Source organism: Hemitrygon akajei, chromosome 20 (genome assembly GCF_048418815.1).
Source record: "Hemitrygon akajei chromosome 20, sHemAka1.3, whole genome shotgun sequence".
NCBI classification, from domain to species: Eukaryota; Metazoa; Chordata; class Chondrichthyes; order Myliobatiformes; family Dasyatidae; genus Hemitrygon; species Hemitrygon akajei.
The window spans coordinates 58567063-58589625 of NC_133143.1; the positions used below are offsets into that span (position 1 = coordinate 58567063).

Genomic DNA, 22563 nt, shown 5'->3' on the forward strand with positions numbered 1-22563 from the left:
TATTTAGTTATTATTATCATTTCTTTCTTTCTGTATTTGCACAGTTTGTTGTCTTTTGCATATATATACTTCAATAATAAATTTACTTTGAACTTTTGCTGTCCATAACTTTTTTTCTGATGAACATGCTAAGCCAGGTTATGGGAGAGGAAGGCCTCTAGCAATATATACAAAGATAGGATTCAAAGTATATTTATTATCAAAGTATGTATAAGTTATACAACCTTGAGATATCTCTGCTTACAGGCAGCCACTAAACAAGAAACCCGAAAGAACCCAATTTTAAAAAAGGAAGACCAACACCCAATATGCAGAGAGAGAGAGAGAAAACACAAATTCTTCTCACAATAAAAACAAGCAACAGCATTCTGAACCAAATCATCCTTAGAACCAAATCCCGGAGCAGCTGCAGTAGGCCCAAAGCCTCAGTCTCACTTCATCATATTGGTGGAGCAAATCGCTGCAAAGCTCACAGACACGAAGCAATGCACATGAGGCAGTCTCACAGCCTCAGTGCCACAGAGAGCAGAGTGAAGATCACAGGCGAGTGAGTGGAATTGGCCAGACCTTCGCCTCCAGTCACGACACCCCTGCCTTTTCAGTCTATCTGGGCTGACGTTTAAGTTGTCCAAACAGGAGACCGTGCATTGCATTAGGACCCGCGCCCCGCTGCAGTGATACGGTTTGGGCCTAAGCCTCACCGCCCAGCCTGAAGCTGTTCTCTACCTCTCCAAGACAGCTCCGTGCTTAGAGTGAACCAACCTCGCAGCTGGGTTAGGTGGATGGGCATTGAAACTTCTCTGCCTCGACTCCTCTTCTCCGAAGCGCTTTCTCCTACTCCATCTCCAACAGTGGCACAATCTCCGTCTGCGACCCCGTCTCAAACACGTTACACTTCGACTTTGCAACACAGCAGCACGAGCTCATCCCTCCACTCAGCTTCACCTTCGCTTGCTTCATCGTTGTTAGCCGTGTTAGTTTACCACCATCTACTTCAGAAAAGGTGTTATTAACAATGTTTTTAGTTGAATTTCTTGCCTTTTGAACTACCAGTGAGCTGCTGCTCACTTTCAGTAGCGCCATCTTAAACCAGAACTTCAACGACAAGTACCTCTGATAGTTGGTCAGTGAGTGGCTGTCCCTGTTAATCAGAGAGATCAAAGATGAACGGCCAGATTGGTATGAACTGACAGGAAGGCTACAGTAATTCAAATCATGACCACATAATTACATGTTGAACCTTCTGCTGTTGGTAATTGTTCTTGAGGGTCAGATCTTGCTGGCACAATGCCATGCTCAGAAATACAGCCTCTTATCCACTCCCACAACCCCCACAGGCTACTAAACCTAAAAAGTAAAATTGGATATTGAATGGATCAAGATTCGCTGGCGGAATGAGCAAATTGGTGTCAGATGAGAATTAGTGCTGTGGTTCTTTGAAATGAAAGTTAATTTCTCAAGGTTTAAAAAGAAAGTTCAAACTTCTAAAATGCTCAAATAATAAGTACGATTGTTTTTAAAAGAGGATTGAAAATCCTTTTTCATTTCTAAATCTGAGGCCCTGCAATCCTCTTTCCGGATCCTGCACCTGCCCTCAATGCCTTCTTTATTAGTTGCATCTTTACTCCTGCTTGTTAATGCAAATGTCTAATCAGCCAATCATTGGGCAGCAATTCATTGTATAAAAGCAAGCAGATATGGTCAAGAGGTTCAGTTGTTATTGAGACCAAACAGGAAGAGATGTGATTGAAATGAATTTGACTGTGGAATAATTTTTGGTACCCGACAGGGTGGTTTCATTATTTCAGAATGTGCTGACCTCCTGGAATTTCCACACACGACAGTCTTGGAGAATGATACAAAAGATGACTAAACAACGTCCAGTAAGTGATGCATCATCAATAACTCACTCTGAGACGTAAGAAGCGAGATATCGGCTTTTATTGACTGGAAGAATGAACAACACTACATCCTGGAGAATGAGGCCGGGCTCAGGCCTCAATCGCCTTTATACAGGGGTCTGTGGGAGGAGCCACAGGAGCAGTCCAGACAGGTATATGTAGTTCACCATAGTAAGCATCCTTTCTGTGGGTGAAAACGCCTTGTTAATCAGAAAGGTCTGAGGAGAATGACCAGACTGGTTCAAGCTGACAGTAACTTAAATAGCTATGCATTACAATAGTGGCATGCAGAAGAGCATTTCTAAATGCGCAACACTTTGAATCTTGAAGTGGATGGGCTTCAGCAGCAGAAGACCATGAATATGCACTCAGGGACTACTGAGTGTAGAATGAGAGGGTGCATAATTTGCGAAGCTGTTTCCCCGACACGTTGCAGATGAAACCCCAGCAAGGCTGTTCTACACCTCTGAACTCCAGTAACTGAGCAAACTCCCAGGGTTTGAACTTCTTTTAACAGCCTAGGTGTGGTATCCAGAACTTCAGTTTGAGCAGCTGTGTATTGGCATTTCTGATTGAAATTGCTGGTATTACCCAGTGAAATTCAGATAATTGTTTTTGTTCAAATCAACTTGTATAAAACCACAATGTCATATAGAAATAGATTATGAGTCACAAAGGAAAATTATATCAAAAGACTGTGTGCATTTGAAAATACTATTTATTCCCTTAAAATGGATTCAGCTCTTTTATATTGCGATGCTAATTAATAGCAATAAGCATGCATTAGTGAATTATTTTTAATGAGTTAATTCTACAGCAGGCAAAAAAAAAACTTGGCTTAAAGTTTATCAAACAAATAGTCTGCATGCACTTCCACTTTGTGTTATTAATCAAACTTTTGTTGATTTTTTTTGTAATAGCTTCTTGCGTCTGACAGAAATATGGTTGGATGAAGCAGCTTGACAGTAAGAACTATGAATTCTGACCTGTCCAAGACTGTTGGGCGCCTGGCAGATTTGACATTGGTTTGCAGAGAAATGACTCTTCGAATCCAGGAAGTATTTAGTTGGGTTTTGCACTTCACTAGGCTGTTTGTCTTTCTCCTGGGTAGGCTTTGAGGTGGAGCTAGGCCCATGGCTGAGTAAACTATCGCAGCAGCTGTGGTGGCAAGACACTAAGGGCCTGCTGCCGTATTGGCAATTAATGGAAGTTCCCTTACAAAGAAAGCACGGCAGCGCATTTACTTACTTAGGAGTTTGCAAAGATTTGGCATGTCACCTAATGCTTCTTCTATAGATATATGGTGCAGAGTTTATTGACTGGCTGTATCACAGCCTGGTATGGACACACCAATGTCCTTGTGCAGAGAAAAGTATTGGATATGCCCACGTCTCTCTTGGGAAAAGCCCTCTCCACCACTGAGCACATCTACACAAAACGTTGTTGCAGGAAAGCATCATCAGCGACTCCTATTATCCAGGCCATGCTCTCCTCTCACTGCTGGCCACCTGGAAGAAGATCCAGGAGCCTCAGAACCTGCATTACCAGGTTCAGGAACAGTTATTACCCCTCAACCAGCAGGCTCTTGAACCAGAGGGGATAACTTCCCTCAACTTCACTTGCCCCATCAAATCAACTGTTCCCACACCCTATTGATTCACTATTAAGGACTCCTCATGTTCTTGAAATTTATTGCTTATTTATTATTATTATTATTTACTTTTAAATTTATTTCTGTATTTGCACAATTAGTCGTCTTTTGCACATTGGTTGTCTGCCCTGTTGGTGTGGTCTTTCGTTATGGTTATTGGATTTATTGAGTATGCCCACAAGAAAATGATCTCAGGGTTGTGTATGATGACGTATATATAAACTTTGATAATATATTTACCTTGAGCTTCGAACTTTGTTCCACAAAGTGGGCTCGTGGGGAAAGGAACACTGTGTGCAGGGTTCTTCTGCTGCTGAGCAGGAAGGGGCCGGATTGCATGAGGAAGCCCCTCAGTTATTGTAGAATATATCACCCTGGGGGCAGATGAGTGGCAGCTGTGCTGTTGGTGTGTTGGAATGTAATAGAGCAGTACTAAAAGCCTTGACTCTGAATGTAAAGAATGAAAAGACATTGCATGGTTTCCTCTTGCAAGCTTTGTTTTATTCCGAATAATTTTGTTTTGGATATAAAAAATGGCAAGTACTTCAGGCCATGACTGGGGCTCTGACAATTTTATTGCTTATCAAGTGTTACCACCATTGTAAACCTGGGGCCTCTAACAAGCCATTTTGCTGGCACTTTTTACAGTGCCAGTTCACTCACTCTTGTCCCTCCAGTTGTGTCTCCTTTCCACTTTTATTCTGGAGCTTTTGCTGTCAAAGTGAGGCAGTGTCACCGATGCCTTATGTTTTGTCACAGAACTAGAAGAAAGCTTTTGCCAGTATGTATGCGCCTGGTTCAATAGCCAAATCATAGTCTTTGTATTCCTGAGCAGTCTCGCCCCTCTGTATTTCGCTAAGGTATAATTACCCTGCCATCAGTCAACTTGCAGTGTCTCATCTCCCCAGCAATCAATATGCTACTAAGCTAGTTAGTTGGCCATGGTACTGCATAGGAAATGCACAAAGGACTGGAGCTGGAGCAATATGAGAGGATTGGAAGAGAATAAAAAGATATTAAGGGAGGAGTCTCTGGAGGAAATGGAACAATAGAAAAAGATTTTTAAATTACAGCTTTAGAGATTATAAAATAAAATGTTTTCCATTGTACCATGCAAAATGTTAGTACTCTATTATTGCTTAGCAGTACAGTTGACCTAGTAATTAAACTCATAATTTTAATTAAACAATACTGATTCACTTTTAATTATTCAGTAACCCCAATTTTCTGTAAACTATACTAAGTAATTTATAAGAAATAAAAATATGAAGGGGAAGGAGACTCAAGAGACTGTAGTTGCTGAAATCTGGAGCGCCAAGTAATCTGCCGGAGGAACTCGGGGAGTCAAGTGGCATCTGTGGAGGGAAAGGAACCGTTGATGATTTGGATTGAAAACCTGCATTGAAGCGTCAACTAAACCCTTCCTCTCTCAGATGTTGTTCATCCCACTGGGTTCCTCCTGCAGATTCTGTAGAAGCTCAAGCCCTTTTCTCTAAATTCTTAATTCCTAAGATTAAAATTTCCTAAGATTTAGACAAAGAGAGACTTATGAGCTTTAAATTTCGTTGGCTTATCTTTCTCCTTGAATGAGTTTTATTTTGCATTGCCGGTATAATGAATCAATTAACATCGGTTCCGAGTCTGCAGACCATCTGTATCATTTGTGAGCACCGCTTATTTGGTAAAATAAAGCAGAAAATCTCAAAGTGGTTGTGAATCTTTGAGAATGTCCCCATCCCCATCCAGGCCGTGCCTTCTTCCTTGTGTCTCACACCACCAGGTTCAGGAATAGTTACCCTACAACCATCAGGATCCTGAACTGGTGTGGACAAGTCCACTCACCTTATCACTTCAAAATGAAATTTTCACACCTGTCTTGTTAACGTAAGCTTTTCACACTGGGACAAATGTTAGACAAAATTATTGGGGCATCTTTCCATTGTTCAGTCTGTTTCAATTCTTGGCTTTAGATGCAGTCTCTTCTGAAAATCCACTTTCACAAAGATGGTAGTGAAGACCATAAGATATAGGAGCAGAATTAGGCTGCTTGGCTCATTGAGTCTGCTCCACCTTTACATTATGGCTGATAATCTCCCTCTCAGCCCCAATCTCCTATCTTCTACCCGTGCCCCTTCATCCCCTGACTAGTCAAGAATCTATCAACCTCTGCCTTAAATACACCCAATGACTTGGCCTCCACAGCCACCTGTGGCAACAAATTCCACAGGTTCACCATTCAATGGCTAAAGAAATTCCACTTCATCTCCAATCTAGTTGGCTGTCCCTCTATTCTGAGGTGGTGTCCTCTAATCTTAGACTTCCCCACCATAGGAAATATCCTCTCCATATCCACCCTATTGAGGCTTTTCAACATTCGATAGGTTTCAATGAGATCCCCCTTCATCCTTCTGAATTCCAGTGAGTACAGGCCCAGAGCCATCAAACAGTCCTCAAATGATAAACCTTTCAATCCCGGAATTATTTCTGTGACCTCCTTTGAACCCACTCCAATGTCAGCACATCCTTTCTAAGATAAGGGGCCCAAATCTGCTCACAATACTCCAAGTGAGGCCTCACTAGTGCCTTCTGAAGGTTTCACTGCAAGTTCACTGAATTCCAATTGTTCTGTTTTTAGCTTTAATCCAGAAAGCTGATAATGTCAGTTTTTGAAATATTAACTTCAGTCCCTTGTCACTTGACATTTCCAAGACCCGAGTCAAATATTAACCACGGCAACATCTTTGAATTTCAAAATGAGAATGTGTCACAAATCCGTTGCTTTCCTTTTTGCGGATTAGAGTCAGAGAAGAAATACTCAGAATTTTTGGGTAGCTGATTTTAGATGAGGTGATCTACTTCCCCCTTGGAGAGTGAGATTGACATCTTTGCTGTCATCAATAGTGACTGCGCCAAAGATGGAACATATCAGATTAATTGTGCCTAACTTAGATCCAGATTGGAGGCTTCTTTTTAAAAGCTGTGATAATATCTCTCACCACAGTGACTGAAATGTCAAATATAGATATTAATATGCATATTTATTTAGCTCTTGTAAATCATAATTTTTTTTACAAACTAAACGTCTTTTAGGCTAGGGTATACGATACTTTGAATACACCTCATGTGTCATCCTTGCAGTCTGCCGAAATTTTTCTTGAGCCAACACTTCATCTTATTTCCATTGTAAGAAATTTAGTTTCCTTTTTAAGTTTGGCTGTTTGGTCCCAAGTTGATGAATAATTTTAGAAAGGTTCAGAGCATTGTAGCTCCGAATCACACCTCCCACGGCACACCAAAGCTTGAAGCAATTCTCTTTCCAATTTAGAATAAGGCTTTATCTTACGCATGTGGCATCACACTTCTGTTGAATGCCAAACACTTCCTCGTCATTTCCAACTTACCTTTCATTACATTGTTCATCCCGTACCTCATCTTTGCTGAACTTTAATGAACTTTTACTAATTCCAGGTGTACTTGCTTTGACAAACAGCATAAGAAAATTAAAATGCTTCTTTGCATTCAAGATTGTTTAATGTTATTTCCAGTACACAAGTGTAAAGGAGAATGAAATTATTGTGAATCTGGGTCCAATGCAACACAAAAAAAATAAACACAATAAGATAAGGAACACCATCTCGGTTAAAAAAAAACCCAGAGTAAATAGAAATACATAAATAGGTTATATACTTTGATTGTATGTATGTCCATAAAGTGACACTATGCATCGGAGTGTTGAGTACATGAGGTGACTGACAGGAAATGATAAAGTTGTGGTAGTTGGAGATGTAGAATAGTGGGTTAGTGGGTGGAGGTATTGATCAGCTTGGGGAAAGTAACTATTTTTGAGTCTGCTGATCCTGGCATGGATGCTATGTAGCCTCCTCCCTGATGGGAGTGGGATGAACAGTCCATGAGCAGGGTCGGTGGGGTCCTTCATGGTCTTACTGGCCCTCTTCCAGCACTTTTCTGAACGTATGTTATTGATGGCGGGGAGGCTAGTGTCGGTGATGTGTTGGGCTGTTTTCACTACCCGTTGCAGGGCCCTCTTGTTTGCCACGGTGCAGCTTCCGTACCAAGCAGGGATGCAGCCTGTTCGGATGCTCAGCTTTTGAAATATTAACTTCAGGCTTTTGTCACTTGACAGCTGTAGAATGATGTAAGTATAGAAGTACATGGTCCAGCTGTCTCCAGTCTCCTGCTCGTTTGTACTCCAGTTAATTTCAATTGTAAAGTGGGACGAGAAACAGAGAAATTTGAACTGACTGGGATCTCTCTGGAATTTTCCAAACTTCCATTTTGCTCACAAGTCCGCGTAGTCGGTGTTATTTATTCCTTAAAATACACTTTAAAGTATTTTTCCACATAGACTGACGATGCAGCGGCCATGGCTGTCGGCAGTCTAAAACCTGCTGAGAAATGCAGCTGAACCTGATCCAATTCCTTCGGTGCACATCAGCTGAATATTGAACGTTTGACGATTGAATGCTGCGTACACAGGCAGATTGCTGTTCTGATTCTCTCTGAAGTCCTGTACCGGATTTCGGCATCACTGAGAAGACCAGCATTTATTCCTCTATCGTAGGTGTTCCAGGAAACTAGATGGTGAGCCATTTTGGTGAAGCGGATTGGGTAGGAGTTTCAGGATTTAGATTTGTATTTGAAACAGTTTATTTAAGTTTCTGACTGCACTAGGTTCTGACACCTGTAGGCTCACTTTCTAGAACTCTACAAGTCAAATTCCATGTACTGCATTATTTATTTTTTATTATTATTTGCATGATTTGCCGCCTTTTGCCCATTGGCTGTTTGTCAGTCTTTGTGTATAGTTTTTCAGATGCATCTCTGCCAATGGAGATATGAGGCACCCCCTCCCTCTGCTAGCCCGCAAGTCACCCTTGGGCAAGGTATGGTACCTACTTATCCCCCCGATCAGAGTCACTTCAAGATTCAAGATTCAAAAACCTTACTGTCATTCTAACCATGCATCAGCTCTGCAGGGCAGAATGAGACAGCGTTTCCCAGGGGCAAGTTCAATCACAACATAACAAACGCAACACTAAATAATAAACACAACAATAAATAGTAAAACACAACAGCCACATACGTGTTGGTTAAAATCAAGTTATAAGTGTCTAGTGCAAGTTAAAAGTATCCAAAGCAGAGTCAGGTAGAGCAGCTATTTAGCAGTCTGCCTGCTTGCCTGTGGGAGGAAGCTGTTTAGTAGCCTTGTGGTTTTTGTTTTGATGCTCCTGTAATGTTTGCCTGATGGCAGAAGAACAAACAGTTTATGGAGAGGGTGTGAGGGGTCTTTAATGATGTACTGTGTCTTCTGGAGGCATCAACTCTGAAAGAGGTCTTGGACAGAAGGTAGGGAGACCCCAATAACCTTCTCTGCTCCCCTAACCACCCTCTGCAAGGCTTTTTTGTCGGCAGCACTGCAGCTGGAGTACCAGGTTGTGATGCAAAAGGTCAGCACATTCTCAATCACTCCTCTGTAGCGTAGTTAAGATGTTAGTGGGGAGTGATGCTTGTTTAAGTTTCCTCAGAAAGTGCAATCTCTGCTGGGCCCATTTCACAATCTCAGTGGTGTTCCTGGACCAGGTGAGATTGTCCAAGATCTGCACCCCAAGGAACTTGATGTTTTCCACTCTCTCCACTGTGGAGCCGCTGATGCTGAGGGGTGTGTGTTCAGGCTGAGACCGTCTGAAATCGACAATCACCTCCTTGGTTTTGGTGACATTAAGCATCAAGTTGTTGTCACTGCACCAGCTCCCTAGGTGTTTGACCTCCTCCCTGTACATTGTTTCATAATTTTTGCTGATGAGCCCCACCACTGTGGTATCATCAGCAAATTTAATGATCACTTGAAGCCATGGGAGCAGGCGGTGGATGGTCGTATGAGCAGCTCGTGCATATCCCATGTCCTGATCATGTGACCACTGATGCCAGGCAGACAATCTCTGAAAAGCAACACACACAAAATGCTTGTAGAACGTAGCATGCCAGGGAACATCAGTTGAAAAGAGTACACTTGACATTTCAGGCCGAAACTTCGACTGTACTTTTTTTCCCACAGATGCTGCCAGGCCTGTTGAGTTCCTCCAGCATTTTGTGTGTCTTGCTTCGATTTCCAGCATCTGCAGATTCTCTCTTGTTTGTGATTGAATCTCTGAAGAGTATTGATAATTGATGGAGTCAGCTACTTTTGTACAAGACACTGCCCAGAAGAAGGCAATGTAAAACCACTTCTGCAGACAAATTTGCGAAGAACAATCATGGTCATGAGACTGTGATCGCTTATAACATATCACAATGCTGATAATGATAAGTTTTTCACTGATTCCATTGTATTTCTTTGTTCTATTGTGAATGCCTGCAAGAAAAAGAAACTCAAGGTTGTATGTGGTGGCATATGCATACTTTGATATTGCATTTGCTTTGACTTGACCTTGTCTAACAGTGCATTTCTAAGTTGGAATAGTATGTGATTTAGAAGGAAACGTTTAAGTTGTGGCACACACCTGCTCATTCCAGATGTTGAATGTCATGAATTTAGGAAGTTCTGTTGAATAAATCTTGGTAAGTAACCGGAGTGCTTTTGCAGATGATGGTGTGCAACTGCTGAATGGAATGAATGTTTAACATGGTGCTATGGGTGCACGAGGCAGGCTGATTTGCTTTACGTGATCTCATTTAGTGTTGGAGCTACAATCACCTAAATGAGTTTTTTTTAAATTGAAATCTGCAAAATAATGTTTGAACTAAAAACACTTTAACTGTTATAGAAATGTAAAATCTTCAGGAAATTAACTGTGAAATAATAATAATATAGCAGCTTTACCAAAGCAGCTGCACAAATCCATGAAGATTTTTGATATACTAATTTAACCAGTGCAAAAGAGAAATTGTATCTCAAGTATCATTCTTCAGTTTGCAATAAACAGAAAAGGTTGAACTATCTGACTTTTCTTGCGCTGTAAAATTTTATCAAGTGTATAGTTTTCATTTTTTACTCAAGCTTTGGAAATGTATTTCTGTATTCATTTTAAAGATACTAACAACAATTGCTGTGCAATGCAGAATTCTTGAACTTGTAAAGATACGTCTTATCATTGATGGTTAAAGAATTCTGTTATGAATTTTTGTTTTTTGTCTTTAATAATATTTATGCTAAAATATTTCCTGTGTTGCCATTTGCTGCTTGGCGAATTTAGAAAAGAGTGCCTCCAATTCTAGTACTATTTATTGTTGATAAATAATATGACTTTGATCTTCAAAGCAATGATTTATTGCAAACAAGAGAAATCTGTATGTGCTGGAAATCCAAAGCAAGACGTACAAAATGCTGGAGGAACTCAGAAGGTCAGGCATTTTCCATGGAAAAGAGTAAACAGTCGATGTTTTTGGCCGAGACCCTTCTTCAAAGCCAGGACGGCTATCAAGTATAAAATTATGGGCAGTGATGCCATAATCTACCAGGAATCTTAAGTCATCACTTTCAAAGTTCAAAGTAAATTTACTATCAAAGTATATAGCGTATATGTCACCATATACCACACTGAGACTGATTTGCTTCAGTATTTACCATAAACAAATCAGCTGCATATTGTGTTGGTAATGATATAGTGTAGCTCCTTTTATATTAAGGAATAAAAAGTGGACATGTTTAACTGAAAGATTATAGCATTGGCCTGGATGGACTGCATTCTGTACATTTTAAGAGAATCCAGATGGAAGGAGTATAATTCCTTGGAAGAAGACAAAGGAGGATCATTAAGAGCATCCTGACAAGTTGTATCTCCATCTGGTATGGGAGCATTTGTGCATCAGACCTGAAGGACTATGAGAACAGCTGAGAGGATCATGGGGGTCTCCCTACATCCACTGGGGACATTTATCAGGAGCGCTACAAAAGCAGGGCTGTCAGTATTAGTAACGATCCCACCCATCCACCCAGCACCCTCTTTGACTTTCTACCATCAGGCAGGAGACTCCGATGTATTAAAAACAAGAACGGTCAGGATGAGAAACAGTTTTCTCCCCCAGACTATTAGGCTTCGGAACTCCCAGCTGCATCATATTTGAAGAGTCTCTGACTAATCTGTTCTGTAATTTACAATATTTAATAATACACTTTAGTTTGTTGTTTATGTGTGATTCATCTGTACATTTTATCCTTACCTTCCTTCATAAATTATCATGTGTTATATGTGTTACGTGCTTTACATTCTAGTTTGAAGAAACATTGTCACATTTCTATACACATTTTATACGTTTTATATATATATATATATATATATATATATATATATATATATGTAGTTAAATGACAATAAACTTCACTTGACTTATATTTAAGGAAAGAGTTGGAGCACAGCCAGGGAACTTCAGGGCCTGTCTTCTCTATGTGTCAGAACTAAGAAAATAATGACATGGGAAAAACTACACTCAGAAACCTGGAGCACGTAAGATTGCAAGTACAGCAGCTCTAATCTTGTTGGCTGTTCTTTGCTAGTGATTTTCTGACTGTGCCACAAGTTGAATCTGAACAGTGAACTTGCAGCAATGCCCCCAACACATAAGCTGAGGAATCTGCCTGCTGAACGGTATAGTGTAACCGGGTGCAGGAACATTGACCTTGTTCCTTAAGTAGAGAAGATGGCTGGCAGCAAATTTGCATTTATTTTAAATGCCATTTTATCATATGCTTTTAGTTGTTAAAAAGGGTTTTAACTCCTATTTTAGTTTTCAAAAATTTTATATTGTTTTACAATTGCTTGTTTGACTTCCAATAGTTTTTGAATATATTTGAATATTTCTGAAAAACGGAAGCTTTCCTTCATGCCAGGCTTGGCTGGAGGTTTTGCCAGAAATGCAAAATTCAGCATATTGAACCTTTGTGTAAAAAAGGAGAAAGTTTAGGGTACTGTATCCTAATAAATATCTTTGAATTTATAAAAGAGTAAGTTTTTCTGCTTATAGGAAAACCAAGCCTAGAGGTAATCAAAATACTATAGTCACCAAGAAATCAAAAGGGGGAGAGGGAATTATTAGAAAAAAGTTCCATACCTATAGAAAATTCTGTATGTGTTTTTGCAGAGAATGCTTAAAACTAAAAGCAGAAAAGTGTCTGGGGGAGACGTATGCATCTGAGGGAGAAGGTAAACCAGCTTTTGTTGTCACATGAACTGAGGTACAGTGAAAAATTTTGTTTTGCATGCCATCCATACAGATCATTTCACTATATCAGCGTTATTGTTTCCCCTTGTACTACCTCAACACAAGAAGCAGATTCAAGTGCTACAAATACAGAGGAAGTGCTGTAAGGCAATAATAAGGTCCAAGGGCATCATGTGGAAGTTGAGGTCAAGTGTCCATCTTATCTACTAGGGGACCATTCAGTAGTCTTATAGCGGTGGGATAGATGCTGTCCTTGAGCCTGATGGTATGTGCTTTTAAGCTTTTCTATCTTCTGTCCAAAGTGAGGGAAGAGGAGAGGGAATGACTGGGGTAGATTGAAGTACCCTGGAAATAAAGGAAATAGAGGATTATTCTGATAGAGGTAGATAAGAAAAGGTGGGAACAGTTTGTCATAAATACCTGGCTGTCCTGATTGTGTGGTGTATTCTGTGTAATTTTATGAAATGCACCCTGGTCAATGGTTGGGTTGAATCGCTCTACGATCATGGCACTCCATTTGCAAACATTTTGTCACCATATGGGGATCACCAAGATCGGAGAACAACTCAAACCAACCATCAACCACCTGAGCTACACATTCTCCAACACCCTGGTCAAACTGGGAAAATTATTGGAAATAAACATTTTTATGAAGGACCGAAGTTAATTTTGGTAATGGAAGCCAAGCCAAGTGGTTACACTATTTTCAATGTTTCAGAAAAGTTAGATAATGCTAACCTTTGCAGAAAGAAAACTTTAGACTGAAAATTGCTTGATTAGTTTGAATATAAGATGCTTTGGGAATTTATTAAAAACATTTATTGAATTAAAAAAATAAAGTAATCTATGATTTATGAAGGAGAAATAATTGGTTCATTGTATTTATTATTAGAGTGGAAAATCCTAGCAATAACAATGTTTTGGAACCATGAGATCTCTAACATTCTTGACATTCTAAGCTTTCAACAAATCAAAATTTGTTATTTTTTCCTCTTGTGTTCATATTAAAAGTGCTGAAGGAGGTATCAGATGGTCTAGTTGTCTGTATCAAGCAATCATTTCTCAATCTTGCAGGTGCTGTTATTTTTGTTTGATGCAAATATTAAATAACTAGATCAGATGCATTTGATATATTGTTACCAAATGAGAGGTTTAACATGGAGACATGGTGAATTAAATATATTTCTGTACTTTTTATGTTTTGCATTTCATTGGCATCTTTCTAATGGGTGGCAGGGTGGAGATGTGTCTCTACCAAAGGAGGTATAAGGTGCTCCTTCCCTCCGCTAGCCTGCAGGTCACCCTGGGGCAAAGTGTAGCACCTGCTTAACCCCCGTTAAGGGTCATGTGAAGCTGTGGGAGCAGGTGGTGGATGGTCATTTGACCAACTGGTGCATAATACAAGTCCTGATTATGCGACCACTGACACCTGCCAGACAGTCGCTGAAGAGTATTGATAATGGCTGAAGTCACCCGTCTTGTGCCCAGAGGAAGGCAATGGCAAACCACTTCTGTAGAAATATTTGCCAAGAGCAATCATGGTCAAGACCACGTTTATGCATGTCATACAACATGGCACATAATGAATGATGAATCTTTATAAATGAGGATTTTTAGTTGTTTAACTTCTCACTCCTTAGCTTCCCTGAGATTTGCAAAGAACGTTTAAGAAAGTAGTCTGACTTTTACTGTGCATCTTGTACGGTTACACCTGACAGATAAGTAGTTAAGTGGTAATTCAGTATTTCTAAGCTGTCACCAGTGATAGCATAATGGCTCTGCATTTTGCATTCAAAAACAAATGAAGGGAATGCACTAGTTGTAAATGCATGGTGTAAAAAGGTGTTGAAGAAATAAATACTGCCATTGCAACAGAAGTATAACTGTGAAAATATTAGGGGTAATTTTCATCTTCACTGCTTGGATAATACCTGCTGGAGAATATTATCCGCATATTGTAGAACCCACTTGTTTTTCAATTCCTTTCTAATCAGAAAGTTCAACCTAGACTCTTAATAAATTTTTAGAGATACGTCCCAGTAACCGGCCCTTCCAGCCTAATGAGACTGTGTCACCCAATTACACCCATGTGACTGACTAACCTTGCAAATGCCTTTGAAACCAGAGTACCAGGAAGAAACCCACACAGTCACGGCGAGAATGAATAAACTCCTTATCAACAGCAGTGTAATGAACTGGGGTTGCTGACCATGTAGTAGACTTGCATTAACTACTACACTACCATGCCACCCCTACTCTGCTGAAGGACTTCCTTCTTGGACTGAAACAAATATGGATGCTCACAAGTTGAATTTAAAATAGAAACACGGGTACTTCCTTCCTTGAGATGAAGAAACAACGAGTCTGACTTCCATCTTTCATAACTCTTCACTGTTATCTACCTAACAAATCCATAAAGAGTTATCTCATAGCACAGTAATCTCAGCTATACAGGAAAGGTGGTGGCATTTTGTCAGTGTACGGCAAAAGACTCCAGAATGTGGAAACTTGGAGAAACTTGTAAGTGTATGATACAAATTCTTTGAGAAGTCCCACACTGGAACTATAAAAACTCCATAATACCCTGATTAGACCATACTTGGAGTATTATGGTCACTTCATTATAGGAAGGACATGGAAGCATTAGAGAGCGAACAGAAGATATTTACCTGGATGCTACCTGGATTAGAGGGCAGGTTGAAGGAGCTAGGGCTTTTCTCTTTGGAGTGAAGGAGAATGAAAGGTGACTTGATGGAAGTGTGCATGATGATAAGAGGCATAGATAGAGTGGACAGCCAGTGACTTTTTCCAAGATTGGAAATGGCTAGTACAAGAGGGTACAATTTGAAGATGATTGGAGGAATGTATAGCGGGATGTCAGAGGTAGGTCTTTTTACAGATAGTGTGGTGAGTGCATGGAGCAGCTGCCCAGGGTTATGTTAGAGGCAGATACATTAGGGACATTTAAAAGACCCTTAGCTAGAATCAGAATCATTTTATTGCCAGTATATGATACTTAACAGAATTGATTGTGGTTCGGTGCCAAGCATAAGACACAGAATACCATAACAGACAACACAACAGCAATCAATATTTTACAGGATAATAGTGCAAACATCCATGAGTAATCAATGATTAACAGAATGGTCACATGTGCAAATATCAATAATCAAACTTAAATAGATATGAACGTATGAACAGATTAAGTAATTATCAACAGAACAAGGAGAGTAGGAAAGACCATTTAACAGATGTTGTACAGGGACAGTTAGGGTTTTACACCTGAGTGAGTTTTGTTGAGAAGCTGGATAGCTACAGGAAAGAGACAAGCTTTAGAGACAAGAGAAGCACAGGAGCGCCTACAGAACTGCTTTGAATCAGTGGATTGGACCGTATGCAGGGATTCATCTTCGAACCTGGAGAAGTATGCTGCAGTTGTACCAACTTTGTTAAAACCTGTGTGGATGAGTGTGTGCCTAGAAAGACTTACTGTATATTCCAAAACCAAAAGCCCTGGATGGACCAGGAAGTGCGTCATCTGCTGAAGGCTAGATCTGTGGCATTCAAGTTTGGCAACCCAGGACTGTACCAGAAAACCAGGTATGATTTGCAGAGGGCTATTTCAAAGGTGAAGAGACAATTCTGAATAAGGTTGGAGGCAACATCGGATGCACGGCAACTCTGGCAGGGTTTGCAGGAAATTACTTCCTACAAAGCAAAACCCAATAGCATGAACAGCAGCGATGCTTCGCTAGCAGATGAACTCAAGGCCTTCTATACCCGTTTTGAAAGGGAGAACACAACTACAGCTGTGAAGATCTCTGCTGTACCTGATGACCCTGTGATCTGTCTCAAAGGCCGATGTTAGGCTGTCTTTAAAGAAAGTGAACCCTTTCAAGGGGGAAGATCCAGATGGACTACCTAGTAAGGATCTGAAAACCCGTGCCAACTAACTAGCAGGAGTATTCAAGGACTCTCACTGCTACAGGCGGAAGTTCCTACTTGCTTCAAAAAGGCAACAATTATACCAGTGCCTAAAAAGAATCATGTGAACTGCCTTAATGATTATTGCCTGTTAGCACTCACATCAACAGTGATGAAATGCTTTGAGAACTCCTGCCTCAGCAAGGACCTGGATCCATTGCAATTTGCCTGTTGCCACAATAGGTCAATGGCAGATGCAATCTCAATGGCTCTCCACACAGCTTTAAACCACCTGGACAACACAAACACCTATGTCAGGATGCTGTTCATGGACTATAGCTCAGCATTTAATACCATCACACCCACAAGTACCTCCCTCTGCAACTGGATCCTTGACTTCCTAACCGGAGGACCACAATCTGTGCAGATTGGTGATTACATACCTTCCTCGCTGACGATCAACACGGGTGCACCCCAGGGATATGTGCTTAGCCCACTACTCTACTCTCTATATACACATCACTGTGTGGCTAGGCATAGCTCAAACACCATCTGTAAATTTGCTGATGATGCAATCATTGTTGGTAGAATCTCAGGTGGTGACGAGAGGGCGTACAAGAGTGAGATATGCCAACTAGTGCAATGGTGCCACAGCAACAACCTGGCACTCAACGTCAGTAAAACGAAAGAGCTGATTGTGGACTTCAGGAAGGATAAGATGAAGGGACACATACCAATCCCCATAGAGGGATCAGAAGTAGAGAGAGTGAGCAGCTTCAAGTTCCTGGGTGTCAAGATCTCTGAAGATCTAACCTGGTCCCAATATATTGATGTAGCTATAAAGAAGGCAAGACAGCAGCTATACTTCATTAGGAGTTTGAAGAGATTTGGTATGTCAACAAATACACTCAAAAACTTCAAAGATGTATCATGGAGAGCATTCTGACAGGCTGCATCACTATCTGGTATGGTGGGGGGCTACTGCACAGGACCGAAAGAAGCTGTAGAGCGTTGTAAATCTAGTCAGCTCCATCTTGGGTACTAGCTTACAAAGTACCCAGGACATCTTCAGGGAGCGGTGTCTCAGAAAGGCAGCATCCATTATTAAGGACCTCCAGCACCCAGGACATGCCCTTTTCTCACTGTTACCATCAGGAAGGAGGTACAGAAGCCTGAAGGCACACACTCAGCGATTCAGGAACAGCTTCTTCCCCCTCTGCCAACTGGTTCCTAAATGGACATTGAACCCTTGGACACTGCCTCACTTTTTTTTTAATATGACTATTTCTGTTGTTTGCACGTTTAAAATCTATTCAATATACATATACTGTAATTTATTATGATTATTTTTCTTTTTTTTTCCTTTTTGATATTATGTATTGCATTGAACTGCTGCTACTAAGTTAACAAATTTCACGTCACATGCTGGTGATAATAAACCTGATTCTGTTATGTAGTCCTGATGGTGATGGACTTGTAGTGTCTTCCTGATGGCAGTTTGGTGAAGAGTGGCTGTGAGGGTGGGTGGAGTTGCAGTGAGTTTTTTTCAGCTCTTTTCTTCGCTCTGGTGATGAATCGGTCTTCATTCTGACAATGATCTTCTCTGCCAACCAGACAACTTGCTGCAACCTGCAGTGGGGAGGGAGGGAGGGAGGAGGTGGGAAACCAAACCATGACAGAGATGGTCATATCATTCTCGGAGATGGCTGAGTAAAAATTAATCAGGATGTGCTCTGAGATGTTAAGCTGGCATAGGAAGAACAATCTCTTCTGGGCTTTCCTAGCAAAGAATGTAAGAGGCTTGCATCACTTCAATGTATCAGTAATGGTAGTCCCCAGGAATTTGAATAACTCGAACCACAGACACAGCCTGACCATTAATTTCAAAGGGGAAGCAGGTAGGGGGTTGTCAGTGGAAGTCAATCATTACTTCCATTATCTTGGTAGCATTGAGCTCCACGTTGTTACGAGTTTTATTAAATTATTTATTTATTGAGGCATGTGCAGAATAGGCCCTTCCAGCCCTTTGAGCCATGCTGCCCAGCAATCCTCCTATTAAATCAAGGGACAGTTTACCAATTAACCTACCAAATGGTACACCTTTGGACGGCGGGAGGAAACCAACGCGGTCACGGGGAGAACGTACAAGCAATGGTGTGAAATGAACCCAGATCATTGGTACTGTAAAGTGTTGTGCTAACAACTGCACCACATACTGCCCTAGTAGGTGCATGAAATAAAAATCGAGAACTATGTGGGAGGGAAGGGTTAGATTGATCTTGGAGTAGGTTAGAAGGTCAGCACTACATTGTGGGCTGAAGGGCCTGTACTGTGATGTAGAATTCTATGTCCTGTGTACATCATTCCAGTGTCACTTGCACACTGGGAATAGTGAGGTAATTCTCCCTTTTAAGTGATTAAAGTAACTAAGCTTGACACAAAAACAGTTACCTTTTATCTTCAAATTTACAATTGTTTTCAAAACAGTAATTGAATTTACCCTGGTTTTGATTCATCGATATCTGTAGTTGTAGATGACTGCAGAAAGGCTGAAGCTGTAAATTTGTTCCCTCCCAACTGATGGTTCAAATAATGTTTTTGGTTCATTGGAGGTAAGAGTTGGTGTTAAATCATCTTAAATTGTGTTGCTATTATGCATGTTGTTTCTGAAATGATACTTCAAGTGAAAAGCACTGATGCATACAAAATAGGCACTCTGATTTTTTTCAAAGATATAAGTTTTATTCAATTCTGTTCAACTTAAAAATGCTTGTTGTATATATCCTTTAATGGAGTTATCTTCTAATGTTCCTATTAAATATAACAATATAGATTAAACTAGAATCATTTTCAGAAGATGCATTAAATACACAAATATGTTGGAACATTTAGTTAATGTACTTATGTGAATTGGTTTCACGCGCAAAGCTGCATAAATCCAGAGTGAATAATATTATTATTGCACGTTCCCTAGCGCATTAAGCAAATGGATTTATATAGGCATTCCAGTGTATTGGACAGTCCACCAAATACCATCTCCGTGAGGCCTGAGCCTTTTGTGAAGGCTGATTAAGGACCTATGCTGTGCAGTTTGATTAGCAAACTTAGTCCTGAGCCGGCAATCCCAAGCAAGCTGTCAGTAAATATTGGGGAAGCCAGAATTTTCAAAGTGCTTTGTGCCCATACTGCTGAGTGTTTCCAGCATTTTCGGTTTTTATTTCAGGTTTCAACTGGATGCAATGCAACTTCATTTCAACTGGATGCAATTTGTCTTGTTCATACAGATCAATTCATACAAAACATATTGAGGTTGTACAAAGTAAAACAACAGCAGAGTAGAATAAAGTGTAACAGACAAAGTGCAATATAGTAGACAGTAACGTGAACATGCCACAGTATGTTGTAATGGTCATAACAAAGTACAGTACTTAAAATTTTTAGACACATATATATAGCTAGGGTGCCCAAGAGTTTTGCATAGTACTGTAGTAATTTTAGGTATTGCACTGTACTGCTGCCACAAAATATCAAATTTCACGACATATGTGAGTGATGATAAGCCTGGTTCGGATATGGATCTCTATTGTGGACTGATAGTAGGAAGGGGCAGGGAGAGGGGAATCATGGTTGGGAAAAGGAGAAGGGAGAAGAGAGGGGGTGGGAGGGACCAGAGATACATTCTGTAGTGATCAGGAATCCATTCACAGACAAGAGAAAATCTGCAGACGCTGGAAATCCGAGCAACATGCACAACACACACAAAATGCTGGAGGAACTCAGCAGGCCAGGCAGACTTCGGCCCGAGATGTCGACTGTACTTTTTTCCATAGATGCTCCCTGGCCTGCTGAGTTCCTCCAGCATTTTGTGTCTGTTGATCAATAATCCAACTGTTTGGAATCAAATGACCTTGCCTGGTGTCTCAGCACCTGCACCACCCTCTACCCCTGGTGCTCCTCTCTCACCTGTCCCACACCCCTCCCTCAGTGCTCCACCCCCACTGTTCCCAACATCCTATGTTCCCACCAGATTTACAAACCTGCTCTCTGCTCCACGTTGACAAATACTGCACTGTGCAAAAGTCTTAGGCTCCCTAGCTATATATATGTACCTAAGACTTTTGCACAGTCCTGTAGATTGTGAGGTCTGAGTCCATCTTAGTGAACTAGGGAACCATTCAGTCATCCCATTGTAGAAGCTTGAGCCTGGTGACATTGTCGGTCTGGGGAGGGGAGGGTGGTGTCTTTCATCATGCTGAATGATTTACTGAGGCAATGGGAAGTGTAGACAGAATCCATGGTAGATAGGCTGCTTTCCATGACATGCTGAGCTGTATCCACAAATCTCTGCAGTTCCTTGCAGCCATAGGCATTGCAGTTGCCATGCCAAGAGTGGTGCGTCCAGACAGGATGCTCTCTATGGCGATTGGAAAAAAATTGGTGGGGGTCAAAGAGGACATGCTAAATTTCCTTAGTCTCCCGAGGAAGGCGATGTGCTGGTGAGGGTCCTTGGCCGTGACATCAATGTGGTTGGACCAAGTGAGGTTTCTGGCGGTTTTCACTCTTGGGAACTTGAAGCTCTCGGCCGTCTTGGTGCAAATAAGAATGTGTACAGCAACTCCGCTACTCGCCTTCCTAAAGTTCACGAGCAACTCTTCCGTTTTGCTGACATTGAGGGAAAGCTGGTTGCCATGACACCATTTACCATCTCACTATCCCCTTCCTGCACGCCGGCCCATTGGCATTTGAAATGCAGCCCACTGCGGTGGTGCCTTCTGCAATTTTGCAGGTGGAGTTAGAGAAGAAGCTAGCCATGAAGTCGGCACTACAATTACCAGAACCATGACGTGTGAAAATGAAGTTCTGATGAGAATTAAAATAAAGTTCCATCAAGTAGCTCAGAAGTTACATAGCACTTGTACTATGCCTCTGACCAGAGGTTTATTTTTCCTGGGGAACCCCCCATTCTCCACTTTGAGTACAAACTTTCAATGCATTATTGATGACCTTTCTTTCTTTATTTTCACTAATAAGATTTTTACTATCTGAATAGTAATTTAAGCTACCTGTCTTTATCAAGGCATGAAGGAGCAGTATTTCCGCTGACTAAGGATGGGTGTATATCAGTGACATCCATGTGTAACTGTTTAATGGCCTGTATTGACTTTCACCTTGCTTTAGGATTTGCAGCTTTCCTTCTGGATTTAGTATCCAGCTTTAATTCAGCGTGAACATTTTGATGGATCACAGTTAGACCTTCACCCACTTTCTGAAGCAGAGAAACTGCAAGGTGACTGATAACAGCTAACAATCAAACTGGCTGGCAACCGGACTCCAACAAAGCAACCAGCCAAGGTTTTGAACAGCTTGAGGCAGGAGCACATACCATTTTAGGTTTCTGTGTGCAAAGCAACTACGCTTTTCTATAGAGAAATGTATTTTCCTTGTATCCTCTAACACAGGGTTTCCTAACTGGAGTTCCACGAGAGATCGTGATCAAAAAAGAGCCATCGTTTTTTGAACTTCGCGCGACCCTCAATGCCAGCGCTCGCCGTGGTGAGCAGTGACCCAAGCAGCCCCGTTAGCAATCCCGCTATAGCAGTGCGCAGTAGGACCATGCTTATTTGCTTGAGTCCATTCTCGGTTTCTGACATGAGATAGAGGAGGCTGTTGATAATTGGTGAGCACTGCATTGCACGAAGGGGAAGGCAGTAGGCTGATGAGGAGTGTGAAGTGCATTTTCCAGGCACTGAATGGACCTAATAACGCCAGCATGTAAAATTATAGTAGTTAAAATGCCATGACAAGATGCAGTACGAGAAATTGAAAAGGTTTTACTCTCAAACAGTATGATAAATCGACATAGTGATGGCATATCACATGATGCTGAAGCGGTTTTGTGTGATAAAC

General features: G+C 41.1%; 1 protein-coding gene across 9 annotated transcripts in view; it reads left to right on the plus strand.

Annotated features, from left to right (window-relative positions):
• Positions 1-22563, plus strand: part of LOC140713820 (adenylate cyclase type 2-like) — a 500552-nt gene that overhangs the window by 84939 nt on the left and 393050 nt on the right. Inside the window, exon 1 of one of the 9 annotated variants that reach the window (XM_073024376.1) lies at positions 1838-1883. The exons of 5 other annotated variants lie outside the window; for them this stretch is intronic. The gene's annotated coding sequence lies outside the window, so the exon portion shown is untranslated. 3 more of the 9 variants (XM_073024381.1, XM_073024377.1, XM_073024375.1) reach the window with 3 other exon arrangements.